This window comes from Pungitius pungitius, chromosome 8 (assembly GCF_949316345.1).
Source record: "Pungitius pungitius chromosome 8, fPunPun2.1, whole genome shotgun sequence".
NCBI classification, from domain to species: Eukaryota; Metazoa; Chordata; class Actinopteri; order Perciformes; family Gasterosteidae; genus Pungitius; species Pungitius pungitius.
In genome coordinates, this window is record NC_084907.1 from 6571498 (window position 1) to 6595431 (window position 23934).

Here is a 23934-nt window from a genome sequence, read left to right on the forward strand (position 1 = left end):
CTGGTCTGTGTGTCTTTGGAACCAGCTTTCCACTGGTCTGCTGCCAAGATGGAGAGATGTCCTCGTGTGTGAGTTTATTGATTAATGAAGGAGGGAGAAGTGTCTGTTGGCAGTTGAGGGTACTATCAATTGGGGGTGGTGGGGGGTGCTACTACAGAACCCTTTTTTCTCCATATTCTTGCACTATATTTCAAATTTACTGAATTCATTTGCATTCAAATTAGCTCATCTGTGGCAATTGTATCAGTGCGTTGACAATGTTTTACCCAAAGCAGATGACACACAAAGTTGAAAGGAAGAAGTACTTGAGTCCTTAAAATAAATAAAACACTCGAAGTAAAAGTTATCAGTCTAATTGTACTTAAATCATGTTAAGACAGTAAAAAAAAAAGTGACAAAATATGAATGACTTTTTAATGGTTAAGGGTTTATGTCTCTCCACAAGATGTCTTTGGGCAGCTGATCCAGTGATTCAAATGACTGAAATAAAGCATTGTTTCAAATATTACAAAATTCCTGCTCAAAAATGTTACGAACAAGCACAATGGTGCGGTATTTGGGGAAGTTTTTACCAGAGTCTTTTTATTAGAAACACAGGATTAAAAAAAAAAAGTTCATCCAAGACTAAATGCCACATTAAAATGTGGGTAATATCATACTTTAGGTTCCAACTGTGAATTCCAGTATCTCTATAATCAATGTCACTTCACTGTGATTTATTTATTTATTTACCCCTCCCTTCTGGAAGCATGCTGCTTCACTGGTTAAATATTCAGCACGCTGCTCTCGTCTCATCCTCCTCTCATCCGTCTCGCTCCCATCTGCTCCTGCTGCTCCGTTGGTGCCTCTGCACACTTCGGCCTGGGCGAGAGAGAGCAGGTCACTGACCCATCTGCTCAAAGACTGACAGAAATGAAAGAATGCAGCATGGGGGGGTGAACATGATCCCTGCCGTCTAACTACTAATGCAAAACAAATCTGATAATAGGGGGCTGCAGTGACAGTTGGCAAAGACTTGTAGTCTAAAGACAGGTGTGTTGTTGTTTTTTTCTTTCAGGAATACACACGCCAACAAGAAGCGTTTCCAGCCAACTTGCCGCTGCGAAACACATCTTGGCTGCATGTGTAATGGAAAAATCTAAATCTCGGCCAGTAAATCAATTTCCTTCGCTCTGCATGTTGCCTTCTGCAGAATGACAGCAGCAAGCACAACCTCAAACAAGCAATCACTATAGGTAAGGGGGGTGTAGAGATGTGTGTGTGTGTGTGTGTGGAATATGTCTCATTAACCTGATGTGTGGCCATTTGTGGCATCTTGCATTTACAAATGATTATGTTTAAATAGAAAGGACTAAATGGTAGGAAAAAACATCTACGCTCTCAATTATTGATGTATACAGTCTGAAACTATTTTATCTGCGTACATTACGGTTACAGTGCAGACATTTACAGTATCGACATTTACAGTGCAGTCTTAAAAGTATTTTAAGATTTTCCCAGAATATCTATTAGCAGAGACCCACCTAATGTGACCTCTGTCCACATGCCCTGATATCACAATAAAAGTAGTTCACGTCCTCAAAGTTGCTCGACGTGATGTTACGAGGACGTACTCTTCTCTCACTACACCACCGGTAAGAGCCTTCTGGAAAAGAGGACTCTATTGATAACCTTGCGCAACAACTGTGCGTGCCCTTCACCTGCGCGCGCGCGCGCGCGCACGCACGCAGGCAAGACTGCGCGCCGCGGAGCGCGAAGTGTCGGCACGCTGCGTCCGGAACGAACGGTTGAGGAGCCCACCTGAACGTGCACACCTCTGTCCCCTGACTCCCGGGCGTCCAAATGCGGCATCTGTCTTCCTCCTGATGCACCGGCTCCTCCTCTACCTCCAGGAACAGCAGCAGCAGCAGCAGGTAGGACACTCCTTCCCATTCTGTCTGTTGCATCCCTCCCCCCACCCTTTTTTTTAAAATGTGTCCGTGTGGGGGTCGTTAGGGGACCGCTGTCTCGATGGGGGTCGGTGAGACGCGCTGTTGCCCCGCATTTTGTCTGCGGCGTAGTGAGCCGCAGGTACGCGGTGGAACACACGGGGGGACGCAACGATGCAACGAGTCACTTTCTTATTTTCCACCTGTATTCTGTGTGGAGGTCGGCTGTGCTGCACGGGCCACGTGGGGTATCACGTGTCTTAGTTTGATACAGCTTGAAGACCTAAAGGTGACCTATTTTCCGTTTGTGCTTCTTTGCTTTACCAATACATTTGAATCAAAGGACTCGGCAGCAAATTCTCAATGTTTACAACGTGAACCACGTGATTATGTCATAATGAGGTATATTTCAGTTCCATTTCTGCAGGGGACAAGGACATATGCAATTTACACCAAACAGTACAGTCACAACAAGACTTGTTTCATAACGACTTCTAAAATGCAAGGTAAAAAAACACATTTACATAGGTTTGCCTGTTTTTTGTGTGCCTGTGTCATCTTTATTGATTGTAAATTATGTGATAACATATTTATTTGATTCAAGCAGTTTAGAGTATTGGCACTGCTGTAGACCCTCTGATTAAATGAGCCAAGTTCACACCTCTGGGATTAAAAGAGCCTCTGCCATTATTACTATTCTATTAAACTGTCATTTTAATCATTGATCACTTTCGTGTGTGTCGGGTTAATTGAGATTTCAGCACTCCTAGTGTCCGAGGTGAAACAATGCAAATAAAGAATGTGCACTCCACGTCAGTGACACCTGTAAAAGAAACCTCTATATAATTACATTATAATTGACAACCTTTTATATCAGAAACAGCTGTTTATACAATGCATAGTTATGGATATTGTAGGACTTACTGCACTTATTTACATTTTAGAATATATATTTTAGAAATGTATTGCCAAAAACACACCTCAGTCTCCAGATGAGGTTTCCCGGATAGTTCCCAAAACACTGAACGAAACACAGGATCAATGGTTATTTTGGGGAGATTTTCGCTCATAACAAACTTTATAATTCAACAAAAACCTTTTCAAAGCTGAGGCAGAGCCCCGAGAGGGTAAAAGGCTAAGATTAATATATGAGAGTTTTGAGGGCCGTTCCTTTTGGCTCAAATGTGAAGCTGTGGGTACGTTGCCATGTTACCAAATTCCAGCAGTGAAACCAAGTAAATACCCAGCTGGAGATTTGGCTAAATGTATAACAACAAGTATTTTGAAAAAAAAACTCCTTATTAACCAAAAAGGACATTCCCCCGCACTGGGCAGTTTTGAAATTTCCAAAATACACATTTAAGTCTCTACTTTCCTTATTGGCGTCTTTAAATTTTCCTATTTTCACAAAACGTGGCGAGGCGTTGTCTCGTGCCTCTCTAGTCCACATTCTAAAAACATAATATAGAAAACCTTTTTAACCTCGGGGTATCTTGCAAAATATCGAACTCAGATCTTTGAAAGGCCGTTTTCTGAAAATGACTTGAGTTTGGATTAAGACACCAAACTTCACAGTTACAATCTATTATCTTTAATAGGCTTATTTAATTATATTTTCCTTTTGAAAGAATTGGTCAAAACATTCTTTTTATGGCTTTAATCAAAATGATTTGAAAGGCAGACTGCCATCCTCATTAATGTTTTTCTCAAACAATAGTTCCATTACTGTTGCTCTTCTGACTGGCAATTACGAGTGCATAATTAATTACTTTGTGTTCGCATGGTAAAAAGCGGTGACATCTTATTGTGTGGCTATAATTTAGCGATTTGTAGTTCCTAAGGGAAGGGTTGTTGAGCAATTGATGAAAAAACTGTAAAATACACCCAGCAGCTTATAAGTACATAAGCATCCCTAAATTAAATTCTTGATCAGGTAATAAAATTGTCAATTCTAATAAGCCATTTAAGATTTTTAATTACTTCTGGAGATTTAGTCTTCCTTCCTCCTGTCTGTCATTTGCATACCGTGGCACAGTGTTAGAATTGATTTAAGCGCGACTGATTCTCACTGCAACCCTCAAAGCCACCATCGCAGGCATTCTGGCCCTCACAGAATCTCTGGACAGACGGATGATTCTGTGTTTCTATATGGTCCTTCTGTGCTTTTCTTCTATCTCCATCTATAAATGCTGCTGTAAATACTTTCCCCTTGAAGGATTAATAATGAATCTATCCATCTATTGCAGCTGAAATGACTGCATGTTTTCCGTGGTGAATTCAAAAAGTGATAAATGTCCAGATGTGCCAATTAATAACTTAGGATCACGGCTCTATTTAGTTTTGCGGTATTATATTCCTTGGGTTTACACACGTCAGAATCGCCTTTGTATATTATATAAAACATGTTTTTTAGCTCTAGGTATATACTCAGTCTTAAGTTGAATTGAGGATTTTCTCTCAGGCAAAGTGTTCACGGAATTAATCCAAATTTTCTTCTGGCGATCACACATTTTTTTAAATCAACACACATAAACCAAGCAATCGGTATTTGTTTGTTTCACCATTTAGATGTTGGCAGGACTGCCTCCAAAATATTTGGCTGTGTGACCTGTAAATCGACTACTTAATAGTTTACATTTTCATTTGGTGATGGCTTTCCATTCATTTTACATACTTTTTTATTACACAATTGAGCTTTGTGCGACTGTTTGCCTTTTAGTTTAAGAAATGTCTGATTATTAGACTTTTGTTTGCCATACCAGGTCAACAGGCCTAACATCTGAGTTCTGGGAAAAGTGGACTTTCATCACTTGCAGCTAAGTAATCTGGTACATTAGAGAGCTTAGAGTGGGCTGTTTGTATGGGGAGCATTCAGGTCAAACCTTTTGCTCAACAAAGCCTTCCGCAAGACCACGGCCACTCGGAGGGTTTCACTTTAGAAGAACGGCGCATGTACACCACTAACTTGTGATAAAACTTGTATCTGTCTTCACATTAAACTTCGAGTGCTCGGAGTAGACGTCCTACACATCCATTGTTTTTAGGATTTTTCATCCTCATAACCCCCAAGGCTTAAAATTCCTGCCTCGTATGAGGCACAGCAGGTACCTCCTTGAGTGGTCACTTAAGTTCCTTCCTGCTGACATGCTGTTCCTGGTTACACACCCCCATATTTCACCATTCATGTCTGCCTGGCATTAGAAAAAAAAGAGAGGGAGATTTTTGTGAGAAATACATTGAATCCAAAATAGAGTGTATCTACCAAAATGTAGTTGTTATTTTAGAGTATGATGGAAAAATTAAGCCTGAATAAATCTCAGTATCACACAGGAGAAGTCACAGAAGAAATAGTTGGAGCACGAGTGCGACAAGTAAGGTGTATGAATTAGCTGGTTTGTTTCCCCCATGTTGACTAATATGGTTCCATGGTTTGGTTCCAAATATCATCCAAACAAACCCTCTGCTTTAAAGCTCCCAAGTAACCCTTTTCATTACTAATATTTTGGAACATCGGGCCGGTTGGCAGATGAGGTAACAAAAAAAAAGCGCATGTTCAATTGGTTATGGTTGAATTATTTTGCAATATAAGTAGTGTCTTGTAAGCCAAAAATGTCCTCTAAGAAAAATGATTTGCAGTAAACAACAAAAAACAACATATTTATATTCAACTGACAAAGCTTTAAGCGGCCGATGAAACGTTTATTAGAAATGAATATCTAACATTTGACATTAGCTAGCAGCATAATGCAATAGCAAGAAAGTCACTTCAGGCATGTCTCCAATGTCACTTTTTTCCATTATAGTCAGAGCATTTCATACATTAAACAATGAGAATCACAACCTTATATGTTTTATCTTAACCATGTGTGGAAACCAAGGTTCGGGGATTTACTATCTGCTGTCCAGTATTTCATAGGCGGAGGTCATTTGTCTCCATGTCATCTGTTTGTGAGCACGGCTCCGCCCGGTAGCTGAGCACAGGGGTCGTTTATATCTGGAGTGGGTACAAGTCCTTTTTATGTGGCATTGACAGTCTCACGTTGGTAATAAAGACATTAAATGGTTTTGGGTCAATGTTATCCTTTAGGTCATGTTGTGGAAATCTTATCGGTTGTTTAGTGGGAATCTGAGGTGCGGTGAAGTTGTCCTTGAGTTGTGTTGTCACTCTTCCTCCAGCACGAGCTGCCTTGCACCCCATCACGGCGGAACCAGTTCAAATGTTTCACACATGTAGCAGCACAGTGAATGTTGCTTACTGGTCTCAGTTTTTTTTAAATCACATCAATTGTTGATCCTGATTTTTTTTTCTTTTCTAACCTATAGCAGAAACCTATTAACCAGCCATTAGCGTAATTTTTTTTACATGTTAGTGTGTTGCATGCAGGGGTGCTGTAAAAAGCAGCCAAACTGCAATGAAAACGTTGTTGTCGTTTATCTTTATGAAAATCCACAGGTTGTTTACTGCACTTTTGTCTTGTACAAAGCTACGAACTCAGCAGCAAGGCACGGACCGGGCCCCTCCTACATCGCACACCTTCTAACCGCTTACCAGGGCTGGCTGCTAAACAGCCTTTAGTGTTAATGTTTTCCTGAGAAAATATCCCATCATATCATTTATACGTTTCTGAGAATTTCTTTTGATGAAGTTCTTTTTAAAAAATCTTTCTTTGTAGCTACTTAGAGGCTGTCTAAACCAAACGTATTTCACCGACGACACTCTATAATGTACCCCAAATATTCTATTCAGACAGGAATTATTGTTATTCAACACAAACACTGTGATAAGAAACAGACCATTGTGCAGTAAGTAGAACAATGCGCTGTCGTAATTCCATAAAGGTCTCGTTTCTTTATTTGGGTTTGCACGGGTTCTTCCTCGCTAGTGCACACGACTACGGTTCACTTGAAAAATAATTGGCCGTGGGACTGTTGGTGGACAGATGCATGATGATGGGTGCCACTGGAAGCAGTCATGCCTCAAAACTGTCAGCTAATGAACCAACGTGTTTTTCGGAGCTCTTTTTGACAGCAGGGATCTGATCGCATGTCGTTGCATCTTTTAGTGTCCGTGAGAGCTTCTGCGCTTGCTTGTGCTTGTCATCTTTTCACTGTACATAGTCTGCAGCCACCGGTAACAATAACACGCAACCGGAATAGCAATAACTCCCTGACAGCATTTATTAACTGACCTTCCTGTGGCAGCCCACCCCAGTGTTTAGCACAGTCGATTCACTGTGGGACCTTTCAAGCGGCTCTTTCCTGAAAAATAGTTCAATAAAACATTGTTTGCGTTTGCTGTTTTTTCCGTTTCGACCCCTCCTGACGTCTCATAAACGTATTACCGGGATCCGTTTATACATTTAACAGTTGCAGATGTTCCACGAGCTGCCTGTGAAAGCCTCTGTACTTGTGTTACTGCATCAAACAAAAGGGAGCCTGTGTTCAAAAGTGAAAGCTGCCTCAAGGAAACCGAAGGAAAATGTAACCTTGTCTCTGTTTGAAGAGTCGGGCTGATGTGCCCCATCGCACAGCGGGACGAGGCAGTTTGAGTACACTGTGGCAGGCAAGAGGATAAGTATACTTTTGTGTGCACACTTTTGTGTGTTTGTGTGTGAACGAGAGAGTTAGAAAAACGTTTTTAGGGGTACTGTCTATTTACAGCTCAGCCTGTGGGAGATGTCCAAGTCCAACCAAAAGGGCACGGGGGGGCATGGGAAGACCTCCACTTTGCCTCATGTGTCATCCCCTCCTGCTAGACTTTAAGCAGTGTGTGTGTGTGTGTGTGTGTGTGTGTGTGTGTGTGTGTGTGTGTGTGTGTGTGTGTGTGTGTGTGTACATTGTTTGTTGTGTCAATTCTGCTATAAATAGTCTGCATAAGTGAAAGAATATAACACACTGCTCATGTACGTACACACACACACACACACACACAATTGTTTGGGGAATTATTGTCTAATTATCCTTGTGGATCCCCCCACCAACTACTTGCTTAAAAGGCCATGTCTTTTCTACTTGTATTAATTAATTACTTTTTGGAGATTTAGGTTGAGAGAGTAAGAAGGGAAACATAAAACAAAGAGAAAAACATTTATTATAATTGTGGTATTTCGAAATGAACAAAGTATTCCTTAAAGGCCCGCTGGATTGTCTTCATGACACCTTTTCCACACAAACTGATCTTAACACAGAAGCCAATGAGGGGGCATTGGCTTTTAGCAGAGTTTTCAACTGCCTCCGACATTCTTGGACGTAGTTTGCTCAGCTGTCAAATGGGATGGGGTCTGTTTGGTAACACAGTTAAGATTATGAATTTCTGAAGTACAGTTAACACAGATTAGATAATAATAGATTTTCTTTGCTTGTTGTAAAGCAAATGGAAAAGTAAAACAGGGTTTTTTCATCACAGTGAAAGACTGAATGTCAATAAATATGGATTTACGCTACTTTAAAATACTTTCATTTAAAAGTGTATAATTTTGAGTTTTGGATTGAGGACTGAGACAGCACACACATGGTGGTGCCTAATAACAAGCTTTTAGAAAAGAGGAACCGAGACAGGACACAGGCCATACGGTCACTTTTTATGTCAACACACAAAGAAATTCTCCAGGCGGCTTTTATTTTGTTCTTTGGACTGAGGCTGCAGCCACGCTGGAGACTTACCAGACTTCTATCAATGTGGGATCATGCATCCTCTTTACCAGAAGGAGACACCCCTTATTCCCCAGTGACAGTAGATTTGAATATTAATGTTGTAGTTTTTGTCACATGCACATAAAAAAATATATATATATCAAACTCTAGGGGTTCTTGACGGACGAACCTTTGAACTCTGTTATCTTTCCACAAACATTCTTGGAAGTCATGTAAACTAACCCATCATATTCCCTGATGATGTCTGACCGCTTCCTGGATAAACCAGAAGTAATGTCAGAGAGCTCGGTGTAAGAGGAGGATGTTTGAATGGCTTTAGCTGCAGGACAGACCGAGATCCCTCTGAGCTTTAGATGACACCCAACATGAGAGAATTGCAGGAAATGCAGACTAAATCAATCCAGGTGTAGCAAATGTAACTGAATTTGGGATATCCAGGCCCTTCTGAAGTTTCTATCCTTCTTTCTGGTTCCGTCTGATCTTTTCCATTACAGACTTGCCAGACAGCTTCGAGATTAAAAATGGTCGGAAAACTGCCCGAAATTTACCACAGGGGGCCACGTCCTGTTTCTGGCCAGTGTTTTTTGCTGCTTTGTGTACTACAGGGGAGCAACGTAGCTCCTGCTGACAAATAACCAACAATGCAAAGGCCACTCGGTGGAGTAGGATACAAATGGATCCTGTAATCCGTAACCAAATTGATGGCCTGCCGAATACTCCTTTTCCCGGGCCTCTAAATGCCGGAGGTTTCCCATGAGGACCTGCTCGAGGCTCTTTGAGTGGTCCAAGCATTTTCAGCTGCTCCCGCAGCATGGTGCTGGCCAGGCGGCTTCCTCGTGGGAGCGGATGGTTCGCCTGCCATGCTCGAGGGAGCCTAAAGAACAATTGTGTCGCATGTGTGAACGTATAGCGGCTCACCTTCATGTCCCTCTTGTCTGTCAGGTGTCTGTCAAACCATTTAAGCACCTACAAATGCTCCACTCACAAACACTTGGTGCCTGACAATATGAATGGTTAATTAAAGCTCTTACACCACCGACAAAGTAATGCTACCTATAGCACATACAAGGTATAAATGTATAAATATATGTGTGTATATATACATGCTATCTTGAAGTCCTCAGACATATTTTCTCAAAATGTCAAATGCTGTCAATAGAACATGAGACCGATTATCTTTCCACAAGCAGCCGGTCCATCACTGGTCAGTAATTGACGCACTTGTTCATGTTTTTTTTTTTGGTGGTTGGTTTGAATGGAAGATCAGGTGTTCAGTTATCGGAGCAAAAGCTCGCAGGGGGGCTTTGGCATTTTGTCTGTAATTCTCAGAGCCAAACTACCTCTTGTTCGCTGCTACCTAGACGCCTCGTCACACCTGAGCCACTGAGTTCACTGACAAGCCCCGCCCACTACCTTCCAGCTAGAAAGAAAGGAACCGATCATTCTGCTCTTAGCTTATCAATGAATCTTAATCTTGAAACCATACAAAGTAAGGCCAAATCCAGCATGTATAATGACCTTCTGCTGAACTCGCTATGAGTTCAAAGTTGATTGAGTGTGAATTCATTAGTATTTTTCAAGGTTGACTGAAGGCTGTGTCAGTTCCTGCTCTCGTTACAAAAGCTCATTGAAGGTTCTTTTATATACACGACACCAGCTCTTTCCCTCCCTGCCTCCTTCTCTCTTCCTCCCTCTCACACCCTCCCTCTCTCCTCCTCCCCCCCCCCCTCCCTACAGTTATTTGTTCTAGGAACAGAGCCCTTTTACTGTGAGGCTTCTTGTTCTTGCACTTATCCGTGCTATACAGCTTTCCTGCCGTTTAGAATGAGTCGGCTTATTGCAAACAGACTGTCTCTGCCGCGTAGTAGCGAGCGGTTTGGCCTGCTCTCTGCTCCTGCTACAAGCCTTCTGGGTTATATTTAGTCTTGGACAGGCCGTCCTGCAACTACCGCTATCCTCAGCACCAAAAGGGATATCCGGGGGAAACTGTACCTAGCACCGTCCTGACATCTTCCCCTCTGCCTTTTCACTGTAAGTAAATCCTCTATTAAACAATGGCGTTCCTGTTGAATTACATTCTGGTTTTGCAGCTATTGAGAAGGCACATCGGGATTAGTTGGAAGCAGTTGCACTACACTTGACATGCGGAGAAAATCGGTTCTTGTTGATGTGTTGATTGATATTTCCTGTAACTACTGTGGAAACTCACCGTATGGCTTAAATGTGTCAGACTGCCTTTGAAATGAGCTGAATAAACAGCACAGTTGGTTCAATAGAAACATGAGGCTCTTAATGTTTTTATTAACCGTTGTTCCTCAGTGACTCTGTTTTTCTTTTGTTAAAAACATGACTGCATGTTGCCAAAGAGCCAAGTGATGTAAAAAAGTCCAAGCTGGAATTTCTTGTTTCAAAGCCTCCTTCCTTTTAAATCACAGTCTCTTCTTTGAATTTGTGCTTGCATTTGACAAAAGACGCAGTAAGCAAGACATGGAAAATGTAACAGTGAATTTCTCGTCGAGGAAAATGAAAGAGAAGTCAGAGACATAAAAAAAGGAAAGGGAGGATGGTGGGAACATCTGGAGAAACAAGACCAGTGCCAAACCCTGTGACAACATGACAGGACTGGAAAGTCTCCTGAGAGCCTCGGTGACCACACACTGGAACTAAGTCACACATGTGCACCCTACAGTGATGAGGATGATAGTAATGGTGATGAGTTAAGTCTATGGCCAATTGATTTTATTTTCACCAATTTCAAATTACCATAAGAAATGCCCTTTTAATGAATGTACAATCAGTATTTAAGCTGGTAAATAATACACAAGTTTCCTATGTTAGCAGCTGCATTGTGTAGCTTTGTTCTTTTCCTGTACCCAGTGTTTTACCCAGCTGACGTGCTGTGCTCCACTGTGGCCTTTAAGAAGACCTCATGTGGCTATATGTTCTGTTTAAAGGCTTTATACTCCAAAGGCACACTGCAGTTGATGCTGTAATCCAGTGGTATACCGCTGGTATACTACTCCTGAACGGGAACAGGAGTTACCTTTAATCCAAATGTAATTGATTGCATCTGTTGCAGATGTGTTTTTTTCTGCCTGTATTTAGCATTGACATTATCAGTTATAGAGTTTTGTGCAAGATGGCATTGTACATTCTTGGAATTCCCTTAGGCAGGCAGATTTCTTTTTTGATATTCCTTTCACACTCTTCTCGAGTGCCTTGAATTGTCATTAGTTAAGGACAGTGTAGAGATTGAGGATGCTCAAAAAGTGCAGCACCAAAGTCACCCAAGCGATGGGGTGGGAGGGCAGAAAGATGACTGGGTAATGTGTGTGGTCGGCGGGGAAGAAAGCAGTGCTACCTTCTGATGGACTGACTGCTAGTTTTCATGGCACCAATTACTTGCAGTGGCTGGTGTCTTTTGTGATTGTTTTACCGCAAGTGATTCTTAATAACGATGTTTTATATATAGCTCTGACTCTTTTTCCATATTTCTGTTGACTGACGGAATAAAATACACCATCTACATATTTTCCTGAGCTTTCAACCTAATCTCACCTAAATCACCTACATTTTATGTGATATGATAAAAAAAAAAGTTGCAAATATTAATCTGCTTGACCGCATGTATGGTGTTTGTCTGTGTGTGTGCTTCCCAGCAGAGGGTTACTTTTTTTCAAAATGAAAGCACATCAACCTGTTATGTTACCAATAAACACATCAAGGCACAGTCACTTCTTGCTGGCTGAATCACCTGGCAGCCTACAGGAAATAATGGAAAAACTCAACTCGCCGTTGTCTTACACAAGTTTGAAGGAGTGAATGGAAAAATCCTTTTCGGTCAGTGGAAATAACCCCTGGGAGGAAATAACTTGACCATGCTAATGCCGAGGTCCAGAGACGAGTGTACCACGACCATTAAAGTGCCAGGAGAGAGAGATACAATCAATGAACCCACGCACTCATTGCACCATGGAGAGAGCGGTGCAGGACGGAGCAAAGTGAGGAGCTCCCTGCATGCCCGTGCTTACTAAGAGTTCCTGCTTCACAGATATATAGTGACACAGATAGTACTCTCTGTTGGCTGTTTTCGTTTCCGATTGTGTCCGTTCTATGCGGGGTATTTCTATGCCGCCTTAAAAGCAAACTTTTCCCAAAATAGCCGGCTGCCAAGTCTGCCTATGGGGCTACTCGGTTCACCAAAGGTCTTACTTAATCAGCTTCTTGTAATGATTGCAGCTAGAAAGAGAAAAGAGAGATATGCAGAAAGAATGGAAGAATTGTATGATGGTCGGGAAAGAGATGAAGTCAGGGAGCAGCGGAAAAGGAAGGAGTAAAGCTTCTGAAGTTCTTTAGTGCACAAAAATCACAGAACCTCCTGCCATGAACATGCTTTGACTTTTCCTTCCAACAAACAAAGTAATCAACATATTGATTGTTAAAGTCATTCTTATGTAGTGAGTGATTATGCACATAAATACTGCAGCTTCAGCCGTCCATTTGAGTCCCTGCACTTGACTTTTTGCAGCTATAAAAAAAACCCAAATGGTGTGTTCACGTGTGCAGCAAGACCAAACACGTCACGTGTGATTTACGTAGAATGCACAATGCGCTCCCTCGCTAAGTAGCTCTGGCCTACATGTAACTATCAACACAAGGAGATAGGAGCTCCTCTGAAGCTCTATCCCGACCCAGCAGCTAACTAGCCAGCTAGTGCTAACACATCTACTGGCATCAAAGCAGAAAGTCGGTGGTAAAGGAGTGAAGCCTGCAGCTTTCTTGCTCTCATTTGCCAGGTTGGCCTTGTGTTGACGCTGAAAAGTGGATAAAAGTAAACTGGAAAAGTGCATCTAAAAACCCAACACAACCGTTGGGGCCTAAGGGAGCTCAGGAAAATGCCGTGTTTGACCTTGACCATGTAGTTTACTTACGCTAACAATATGCCAATATGTATAGGATCAACTTGACAGTCATTGAACACATTTGGTGATAGATGAAATGTTTAAACGGTTACATTTTGCATATGGTTCGCCCTGTTTGTTCCCCCTGTGTACCGAGGATGAGGCCTTACGGTGACCAAGGTTCAAAACCGACTAGCGGCCATGGTCTTCCCCTCCCCTGAATTCTAATATTGAATTAAGGTGAACAAATAAGATTAAAAAAAAAGTATCAGCAGGTTGAAATATATTTTCTTGGAGATTTCAAGCCACCAGTTTCTGGCGCTGCTTTTGAGAAAGTTGTGTATGCTTGTGTGTCTTTGTCCTCTGCATTCTTAAATATTACAAAGAACAATTTGACTGGTTGATTGCTGAAAAAAATAGTGAACTAAAATAGTATCACCAGTATATTCAAAATACATTTAAACTCTGGGTTGCTCTTCCCTTTATAAATAGCCTGAAGTTGAAAAAAGCATATCATTTAGACTCCCTGTTCTCAAACAAACCATTATGATTTTAACACAATATTCACCTTTTTAAGCCTTTGGTAACACTGATGGGAGAGCCCATTTTTCCATTCTCTCTCTCTCTCTCTTTACCACAGAGGCAAGCAGTCAATCAATTGTCCGTCGTACATACAGTTAATGGTTGGTCCTAGAAGACTAAAGTAGTCAGACAAGCATTCATAACTTTAAAAGGAAAATGTTAATGGGTATCCGCCAACAGTAGTTAGAGTGGAAGTATCATGTTTCACTTCAAGTTGATGAGCTTTAACATGCAAAGCTACACTGCCGGACAATTCTTTGCAGTCGTAAAAATACTTGACCTTCCAGAACCATCTGTATGCCAAGAATTGAACATTTATTAGTACTTTAAATAAATGTGCACTTCAAAACTGGGACACACATTGAAGCTAACAAGCGCAGTGCGTGCTTCCTGCAAGGCACAAAGCAACGGTCATCTTTTCATGAAGTGATTTAATTAAAAGTTTAAATGGAAGCGTTTCAGTGTAGCAGTAAAGAAGACGTCCTGATGTCTGTGGTGGCAGCCAAGTTGTTCAGTCATTTAGGAAAAGGCCTTTCAGAGAAACCGCTGGTCCATATTCCCAAATGCACCGTGCCATTATTTTGGATAATTTGAATATTGGGAGAGTATGAATTGGGCCATGCCTCTGAGGAAAGTTCTGCTTCACAAAAATAAATTCTGAGGTGTCATTATAATAAGTCTACAAATTGAAGTTAATTGGTTTCCATGTTTCATGACACATTTGCTCTATTAATTTGTATTGCATAATAATGCAATTATATCTAAAAATAATTAGGTTTTGTTGACGTGTGCAACTCCGGTCCTGTAAAGTAGCACCAAATTATTTATTTGCGATAATATTGCCTCCCAAGTAAGCTTTGCGGTGTCCAACACAAGGACATTACTTTTCCACGTGTTAAATGTTCTTTTTCGATTATTTTTCCTTTGGTAGTATGGAAGTACAATCAATTTGAAGAGCATTAATGCAGCAGCCAACAACCATTGTCTACCTGAGCACAGCCTGTAGTTTCTCTCCCTTTGTGCGTGTTGCTGTTTCCGAGCTGCTTTTCCAGGATTGGATGACACGGCCTGGGCCCGCCGCGCTTGCTATGAGTGCACTTTGGTGCGGGAGCGTGCTCCGCGAGGGCCGCTGCTCCGCGGGCCGCTCTCGCAGGCTGGTTACATCCGACGAAGCCGTCTCCACGGAAAGCGTAACTCCCCACCCACGGGTCTCCTGGCGGATACACGCCGTCAGCTCGTTTTTGGATTGTTAAACATTGTGAACTACGAGCCGTTGGCTCAGGCCGTCGCTATGTTCACAGCCGCTGAGGGGCAGTCAAATGCGATCAATCGTTGTTGGATCTTGGACCTTTAATGGGTATGATTGAATAGAGGCCAAACAAATGCTGACAGTGTTTTCCTCCCATTCTGACCCATGTTGTCAAAGCTTTACTAATACTCAGTCACGCATTGTGTGCTTGTCCCGTGTGTATTGAGTGTGCCTTTTTATACTTGGATATGAAGCATGTTTGATGTGAATGTGTGTTTGTATCACCATATTCTGCTGAGATCATACTGGATGCCTGCCCAGTTTCTTTATGCACCATTGCAAGAACCGCTGAAGGGGCTACAGTGTTTTGGGGTTGGTGGGGGTTTTGCGGACGGACGGACTGACCGACGGGACATTTGGATGCAGATCTACGGACACCGATAGCAAGGGAAACACTGAGCTGAAAATGGCGACCAATGTCAGGGAAATTATTACGATATCTAAAAAAGGGATGATCTTCATGTGTGCAAACGGACGAGAAGCATCATTAGAAGGTGTGGAAAGCAATCTCTGTCTCAGCATCAGCACCAGAGTTTCTCATCATGTCTCAGCTGCGGTGCAACTCTCCATTTTATCCTCACTTGTAAAACGGCTCAACCATCGTTTCACCAATGGCTTTTGGTGTATCACTATTTACTAAAATCCTTTAGTTTTTGGAATTTAAAAAACTAGTGTTTAATAGTATTTGAAGACGGCTCTTTCAGTTCTGGAAAATAGGCGAAAGTCATTATCTTTATTTTTAGTCATTTCATATTCTAATCTTTGTATTTATTCATGCAAAAACAACATTAAAAGGATGTCCTCCGAAGACATGTTTCTGTCCTCTTAAGTCACACGATGTGAGACTATCCCTCTAGCTCGGGGTGTTCAGTGTTTTACGTAAAAACATCCTTTTTTACAAAGACTTCAATGTCTTATGTCATACTCAGACAAAACGAATTTGAATGGAAAGCCTTTCTCGCTTTGGGCCGGACTTGCATGTTTTGTACTGTAAGTTAAATGTGCCGCAGATCTGCTGCACTGTACTTACCGCTAAAGATAAACATAGCCTCGATGTAAAAGTCATGCTTGTGTTATGGGGGAGCTGCTCATTGAGATGTGAGATGATGTAATCGTTTCGTGGGGTCGTTAAAGATATGTGACGTAATAGGCAAACATTCATGGCATCAAAATGATCACTGTAATCTTATGCTCAATCTTATAACTTTTGAATCCAAGACGTGTAGCCTTTGCACTTTCAGCGGGAAAAGCTTTAAAAGATGTAAGATTTAAAACTAGTACAACCTTTAAAACCCAGAATCCATCTGAACTAAGATAGACAGTTTACCTCTAATATTTGTTATGCATTTCCATCTTAATCGGCTTCTCCATCTTTGATAAAATATATTTTCTTCTGTGTTATTGAGCAATTTGCTGCTCTGCAGGTTCAGCTGTAATTCAACTGAAACATCAAAGATGTCTTTATTGTAGTTAGCTCTGTGTCTACATTTTCTGGAAGATTGATTGAGCAATTCTTTTGTAATTGGACAGCGAACACTTGGGATGGGAGTCGCAACCGATAGTTATTCGAAAGTGACAACGTAACAGCCTTTGCAGACGGTTGGTACGCTTCGATGATGCACTCAGTTTACGTAGTTTATTTAAGCATCATCTTGCTCCATCACCACTTACATTGAAGTTCAGGCTAGATTGCAGCATTTTCCTCTGTCTTACTTTTCTGTTGCATTCTTTTTCTAATGCACATCCCCACACTGCCCCTCTTCCTCCGACCTGTCTGTCCTCTACCACGTCCCTTTCCTTCTTCTTCTTCCCTCCATTTGCTGCAGTGCATCACCAGCAGTCACCCTGCCCTCTCTCTGTCTTCAGCCTCCGTACGCTATCTTTTCTTCTTCCTTCCATCACCTGCAGCATTTTCACCATTCCATTCCATTCCCCCCCCCCTGGTCTACATTGTTTGCATGTTCTATTTTACACAGGTGGTTAAACAATCAACATAATTTCATCCCTCCGTCTATTTATGGTGCTCATTCTTCTCCCTTTGCATGTGCTCATTGTCATTAAAGGGACGACCACCTCTCACTATCTCTCCTCTCCTCCTCTCCTCTCCCGTGTCGCGCTGCATGGCTCTGTTTCAGGGGAGGGGATGCCCTTGGTGTGACCGTGAGGGAGATGGGCTAAAGCTCTGCAGTGGCAAGCCAGTGAGTGAGCAAGTTGGTCTCACTTTCCATGCGTGAGAGTGTCTCTGTGTGTGTGTGTGTGTTTATATTTGGATAATAAGAGATGGAGTGTGAAAGAAGAAGAACAGCCCGTGTGTGTTTCTTTGGCAGTACCAGTTGGTGTTATTTGCGTAATGCATCTCAACCATGCATGTCTGGTTAAAAAGCAGCCCAGACTGTGTCTCCTCCGAAGCCGCCTATTCCCAAACCAGGCAGGGCTTCCTCGTTTCCTACATCACTCTTCATCACACGCTTCCTGGTCACCTAATCTGACACTCTTCTTCAACCTTGCGGGGGAGTTAGAAGCTAATCTGGGTTGTACACATTTACTTCCGTTTTATTTTGTTGCTCCAAGCATAGCTTCGCCGGATTGAGTCTTGTTTTCCATGAAATTGTTTTCCATGCAAAGGATATTAGAAGGACATTTTACATTTTCCAAGTGGGGGCTGAAAAGTGATTGTGTCAAGACAATATATTATGAGGCACATTAAACTGTGGACTTCCACTTAAATATTAATGGCAAACAACAGAGTGATACATTTTATTGCTTAAAAGGATTGGGGTTCTTGTCTGAGTACTTCCTTGAAGATGTCAGTGACCATGAGGTACAATGATCCAGGTATATTTAGATGGATTAGTGTTGTCTGATTTTAAAATAAATTCCTTTATTTTTATTTGGGTTTAAACACTGCCAAAAAAAAGTGAACGTTGCCAACACAGTCGTTTTGAAAGCAAAAATTGGATTTGCAATTTGAAATCTTGAGTCTTAATGCCAGCATTCAATTTGTGTTTAACATCGTAATTATTACAACATGCTTCATAGTCCTCAGTCAGAGATCAGAGTAAACTTACTACAGAGTAGCTGAATTATGTATTCAGAAATATAATTATTAGAAGGTATGCTAGCACTCACAAGGGAAATAAGGTTTGTTTTTCAGCCACCATAACTGAAATCAAAGTGAAATATTTTGATTAAAACCAAACTAGAGAAATGAAAAGTTTCTGGTTTGTGTCTTTTTTTAAATGTTAAAGCGTTTAGCTTGAGACTAAAAAGGGCATTGATGGGAAAAGGCTTATTTAGAAAATTAAAGATGATTTGTTGTTATTGGCTTGATAACCAACATTGGGAGATGCTAAGAGGCGCTTGCTTTGCGTGTGTGTGTGTGAAGGGTTGCAGTCAGTGTAGCCATGTGACTTAACAATATTGTCAGTGCCAGGCACCTCAGTTGCATAGCAACAAGAACTTTTTGAGTGCAGGAATTCTTTCTGTAGTGGAATGTGTCAGAACAGTATAAATGGGAAGATATAAATGTAGCCTACAAACCCCCAAATTCCAGTATTCAAGTCCAAATGACCCTCAAAAGATTGATTTTCATAGAAGAAATATTCTCTCTATCAATTTCATGGAATGCAAAAGATCTCTTTTGAATAGAACTGAAATCCATACCATCATAAGAAGGGCTGGACATTTCCAATTGTTTTAAGGTCAACTGCATTTGCATTATTTTCCGTGTTTCTCAAATGGAAACGCCCACTTAGTCCGTAAAGGTCAATTCCACCAAAGCGTTTTTTTCTTAAGATCAGTGCCACTCTATTCTCTGCACATGATACCATGCTGTGTTCTTGTTTTTTTTTTATGTCTGGGGCACTGGACCTGGGCACATTTCCTAGAGAGGGAGTGTAAAGTTGACCAATTCAAAATGCCTCAAATGGTCCCTATTAAATAAATTTCGAGGCCAGTTAAAGTTGATGGGTCAAAAATATGCATTAATCATTTAAAGGAACAGTATCAGTTTTAGTGGCATCTATTTGTTTGTAGCAGGTACCCCCGAGCTCTCACCTTCCTTTCTAAGTCTGTCAGAGAAATACCGTTTCTGTGATGCTGTTTCCCTTCAAAAGCAAAATCGCAGCACATTTCTTAATTAATTCAAGAATTAAAGTTTACACACATTTTTTGTTGTTAGGGACCAATCTTTTTTTTAAAATGAGACTAAAATCAAGACTTTAAAGAACATATATTGTATTTTTCTTAAATCTGCTCATTTTCAAACCAATATTCTCACTGTCTCTCTCCATGTAATGTACGTCTACTGTGAATCTGAATTCAAATGTTCCAAACAATCAAAGGGCTGAGTGAGGGATGTCGCAACATCAGCAAATCTCTCATGTCAATGGCTGCATGCATTACAGCATCCCAAATAGATTTGTCTCCTCTTTGCTGACCTTTTGCACCAAAGCTGTAGTAAACTACAGGATGCAGGATGTTTTCTTTTCTCCCTCATTTAGACAATTTCCCATTTCCTTTAGAAATTTAATCTTTTTTAAACATATTCATTGTAGCATAGAGATGCAGATACACATTTTTACTGTGAGCTTAAAAAGTGTTCCTCCATCAGATAAGAGGCACACCGTATTACTGATATAGCAGTCTTTGGCCCCACTTAATGAATTGGGAAGCGTCTGTAGATGGACACACAGGGGACATGACAGTAATCCAATTTAAAGACACTTCTTGAGATGATGTATGTCGTCTAAATTACAAATTACAGTGATCAGAGGGGATACTCCAACGTTTCTTTAACTTTTTATAAACCATACTCAATATATTGGATACTGCTGATCAGACACGTATTTCACTGGATGTTTAATTTGATTTTGACAAAATATGGTAAAATAAGGGAGCACAGTGCATGTATTATTGTCAGGACAGTAACGTCCCATAAACGTTGGACATCAGCAAATGGGAACTCGTCATTGCCTTTCGGAAGGCTGATGGATTGAAGAGGAATGTGACGAACAGGAGGGCGGTTTCTAACTGTCATATCATACGGACTCTGGCACTGAGATGGAGAGCAAGCAGAAGACAACACTGTAATCCACACGGATGGACGCTCGGACGCACGGACGGACGGACGTTGGTGGAGGCATTGGACTTGTCTTCCTCACACATTCTGATAATCTGTCTCAGGCTCTTTTTTTCCACACTCAAGGTCAGCTAGGATCTGTAAAGGAGAGCATCGCCTCTCTGTCAGCATTCTTCTTTTCCATGGTCTTATTTCCCTCCCCCTCACTGTATTGTGACACGGTTTCGTGGAAGCTGATTAATTGGCTCCTAAACGTGGTCCTTCACAAGTTTGACTCATTTTAGAAGGAGTTTGAACTGTGAAAGTGCATTAGTGTTCATTCAAATGAATGGTTTAGTGAGTACAGTAAGTATCTGCTGTGGATTCTATTGGACAAATAAAGGCACACGGCTGTATTAACCTAACATCATTAACTACTAATTCAAAGTGAATTCAGGGCTTTTTTTGTTTTGTTTTTTCTCAAGAAAGCACCATGAAGAGCCCTTAAGCCACACTTACTTAGCAAATAGTGATGTGGGAATCTCAAAAACAAGCATTTAAACCACAGTACAAGTTGTCCTTTGTTGGCTTCAGCTGAGGATATTCAACCACATTGGCTGTATCCATTCATAAGCGTGTTCCAGGCTTTTTTAAACTAAACTATATGTAATTGTCTGGCTTAAAGACATGCAAGACTGATTAATCCCCTGCCACAGCTTAATCTTCACACCTCACCTCCACCATGGCATTCATTTCCCCTGGAAATAGGGGAACAAGAACAAAATCTATGGCTATTTAGGAGGGAGGCTACGTGTCGGGCGAAAGAGGAGCTAAATGAAAAAGAGACAAACGAGGATGCTCTGGTAGATTAATGGCTTTGGACACCCAGCTTTTCTCGTCTGTACTTTACTGAATACACTACCAGCTGAACAGATTTCAGAAGAACGCAGCTGTGCCTGACTATCAAAATAGCAATGTTTTTGTTTTTTTTAATTAGCTCTGCTACTCATTCGCGAACAAACACCACCATCAGCAGCAAGGTGATGGTTTCCTCCTGCAGGAATTAGGGTACTTAAATAAGGCTTCCATCCAAGCCTTTTGCACATGCAGCAAGGGTTTCAAAGTATTTAAATACAACCTCGTGGCACTCGGTAGCTTTACATCATTAACAGTTTTTGAGTAATTTTGAATAAGAGTAATTGTTTTGACGCGTGACCCATCGAAACAATGAATAGAAATAAAGAGAAAGTGAGGGAATTTTCATTTATATTTGAATGCTAGGAGTAAGTAGAAAGCTGGTTGATTCAATCACACACTTTCCATCTGCGAGTTGCAATGTGTTCTTTTTGGAAAGTCAATTACTGACATGGGGAAGATGAAAAGTAGAAGCTCGGTCTGATCTGGATGTCTCAACAGTGAGTCTTAGTTCTCCACCCCCTCCTCCCCCCCACATACAATTACATCTCACCAGACTCTTTAGAACCTTCTACAACCTCTGTGTTTGCACGTTGTTAGGCGTTATGAATGAATGACCACTCATGGTTTATTCTTTTTTTCAGCACCAGCATCTCTTCACAGTTTCTGCAATTTCATTCAGCACATGAACATGTTCTTCTGTTTTAACGTAAGCAAAAAAAGAAAAAAGCTCCTCTCACTGAATTCAGTGAAGTAAAGATATATTGGCATGTGTCACTCTGAAAGCTGTCTATGCTGTATAACTTGAGCACTAAATAGTCCAATGCAAAAGTAAAATGCCATACTAATAGTTGACAAGAAATACTGTCTGACTAGGAAAAAAAAGTAAAAGCATTTTTATTTTTATTCATGCAGTGTTACTAAAATACAAATACAAGAAACTCTGTTTTAATAATGAGGTTCTGTCCACAATAATTCTATTATTACCACAACTGTTGACAAACTGTCTTTACTAATGTTTGCAATTTTAAGATCAACTAAATGTCTCATTAGGGTGTTTTTTTGCTGCTGCCAAGACTAGTTTAAGAATTGTAATTGTATTGTAATATAGGAAACCAGAAACACAAAGAAGTGGACGTATACTATTCATAATAACACATTGGTTAGTGGACTTTTTAGTCATTAACATCGTGGTTTATTTTGGAGACAGGAGTGACCGTATGTGGTGCTGTGAAGAGATCAAAGCTACTTTTCCATCCTGATTAACAGGATGCCATCGGACTGGCTTGTCAATCACAAGTTAACTATGCCCTAGAAGTGTAACCTTCTTTTGTTGGAACTAGTGACAGACCTTAATCTTAAATGTTGACCGAGGTAAAACATTAGGTAAGGAGCAAGGTCACTCTATCAGACTTATTCCCCCCCCCCCCCCTCCCCCCCTCCCCAGGCTATTAGAAATAATGCAGACTTAAAGCACTTCTTGGCTCCACATTCACTTGTTATATTCAGCGCTGTCTGTGACTTGAGGCGGTACAAAAGGGTGTCTCTGTCATTCTGTAATGTCCCCGTCTCCTTTTCCTACCCTTGCCTCTGGGTTTAGTATGCAGGTGGCTGAAGAGAATTTAAGTTCATCTTAACTGTCTGGCGATGCTGGCTCTGTGTGTGTGTGTGTGTGTGTGTGTGTGTGTGTGTGTGTGTGTGTGTGTGTGTGTATCTGGGCGTATTTGTCGGATTTTTTTTTCTTTCTTCAGGTTTGTGTTTGTGTTTCCATTAGTCTTATGGCTGTCCTTGGGAAGTTAGATGAAGCTCTCCATCAGTGTTGGAACAGGGACTGAGAGGAGAGAAAAGCGAGATGAAAAAGGACAAGGTCCTCATTGAACTGTACTGTGAGTCATGATATCTTTGGGTTTTTGACTGTTGGTCGGACCAACAAGCATCACAGCCTCTGATATGGTGATGGATATTCTGTACTATTTTCTAATATTTTAGCAACTTTTCATTAAAAAATCGTCCCAGAATGAACACATTCTCAATGTAAAATGTGTGGGTCAGAAGTATAGTAAACATCCACATGAATCAAAAATGAGCTAATGTGAAGCTTGCATGTTGCACATCAGATGAAACAGTCCCCCGACTCTTTGCACACAGCTGTAGAATTGGCTTTCACTCTTCATAAATGTCTGAGATCATTGCTCGAAGGAGCAGCCGGTGAGGGATGCATTAGATAAGAGGGAGTTTATGTGATGGTGACCTCTCACGGAGAAAGGTTAGAGACCTTTGGGAGTCTCCTTATTGACCGCATGGTCGTGTTCATGCCTGCACAAAGTCACTGATTGTATGATTCTATTTTATAACAGCACTCAGGAGATGGTCTAAGGCTTCCGCAATTAATAAGGCTAATGGTTGGTGGCTGGTGGCTTGTGACTAGCATATGAGGTAAACATGGTGCTTTATGGGTTAACAGATCCCTTCTGGAAGGAAATGGATCTTTTATGGTAAGACGTCAGATGCAGGATGAGGAGCCTTACACTAATGTGTCCAGTAGGCTTCTTTAATGTGATTCAATTCATTCAATTAAGATGAATG

At 41.2% G+C, this 23934-nt stretch overlaps 1 protein-coding gene across 1 annotated transcript in view; it reads left to right on the forward strand.

Annotated features, from left to right (window-relative positions):
* The first annotated feature begins 1834 nt into the window (after positions 1-1834).
* The window catches only part of atp2b2 (ATPase plasma membrane Ca2+ transporting 2), a 92046-nt gene continuing 69946 nt past the window's right edge, over positions 1835-23934 (forward strand). The window contains exon 1 of the mRNA XM_062563984.1: positions 1835-1913. The gene's annotated coding sequence lies outside the window, so the exon portion shown is untranslated. The remainder of the gene's footprint in view (positions 1914-23934) is intronic.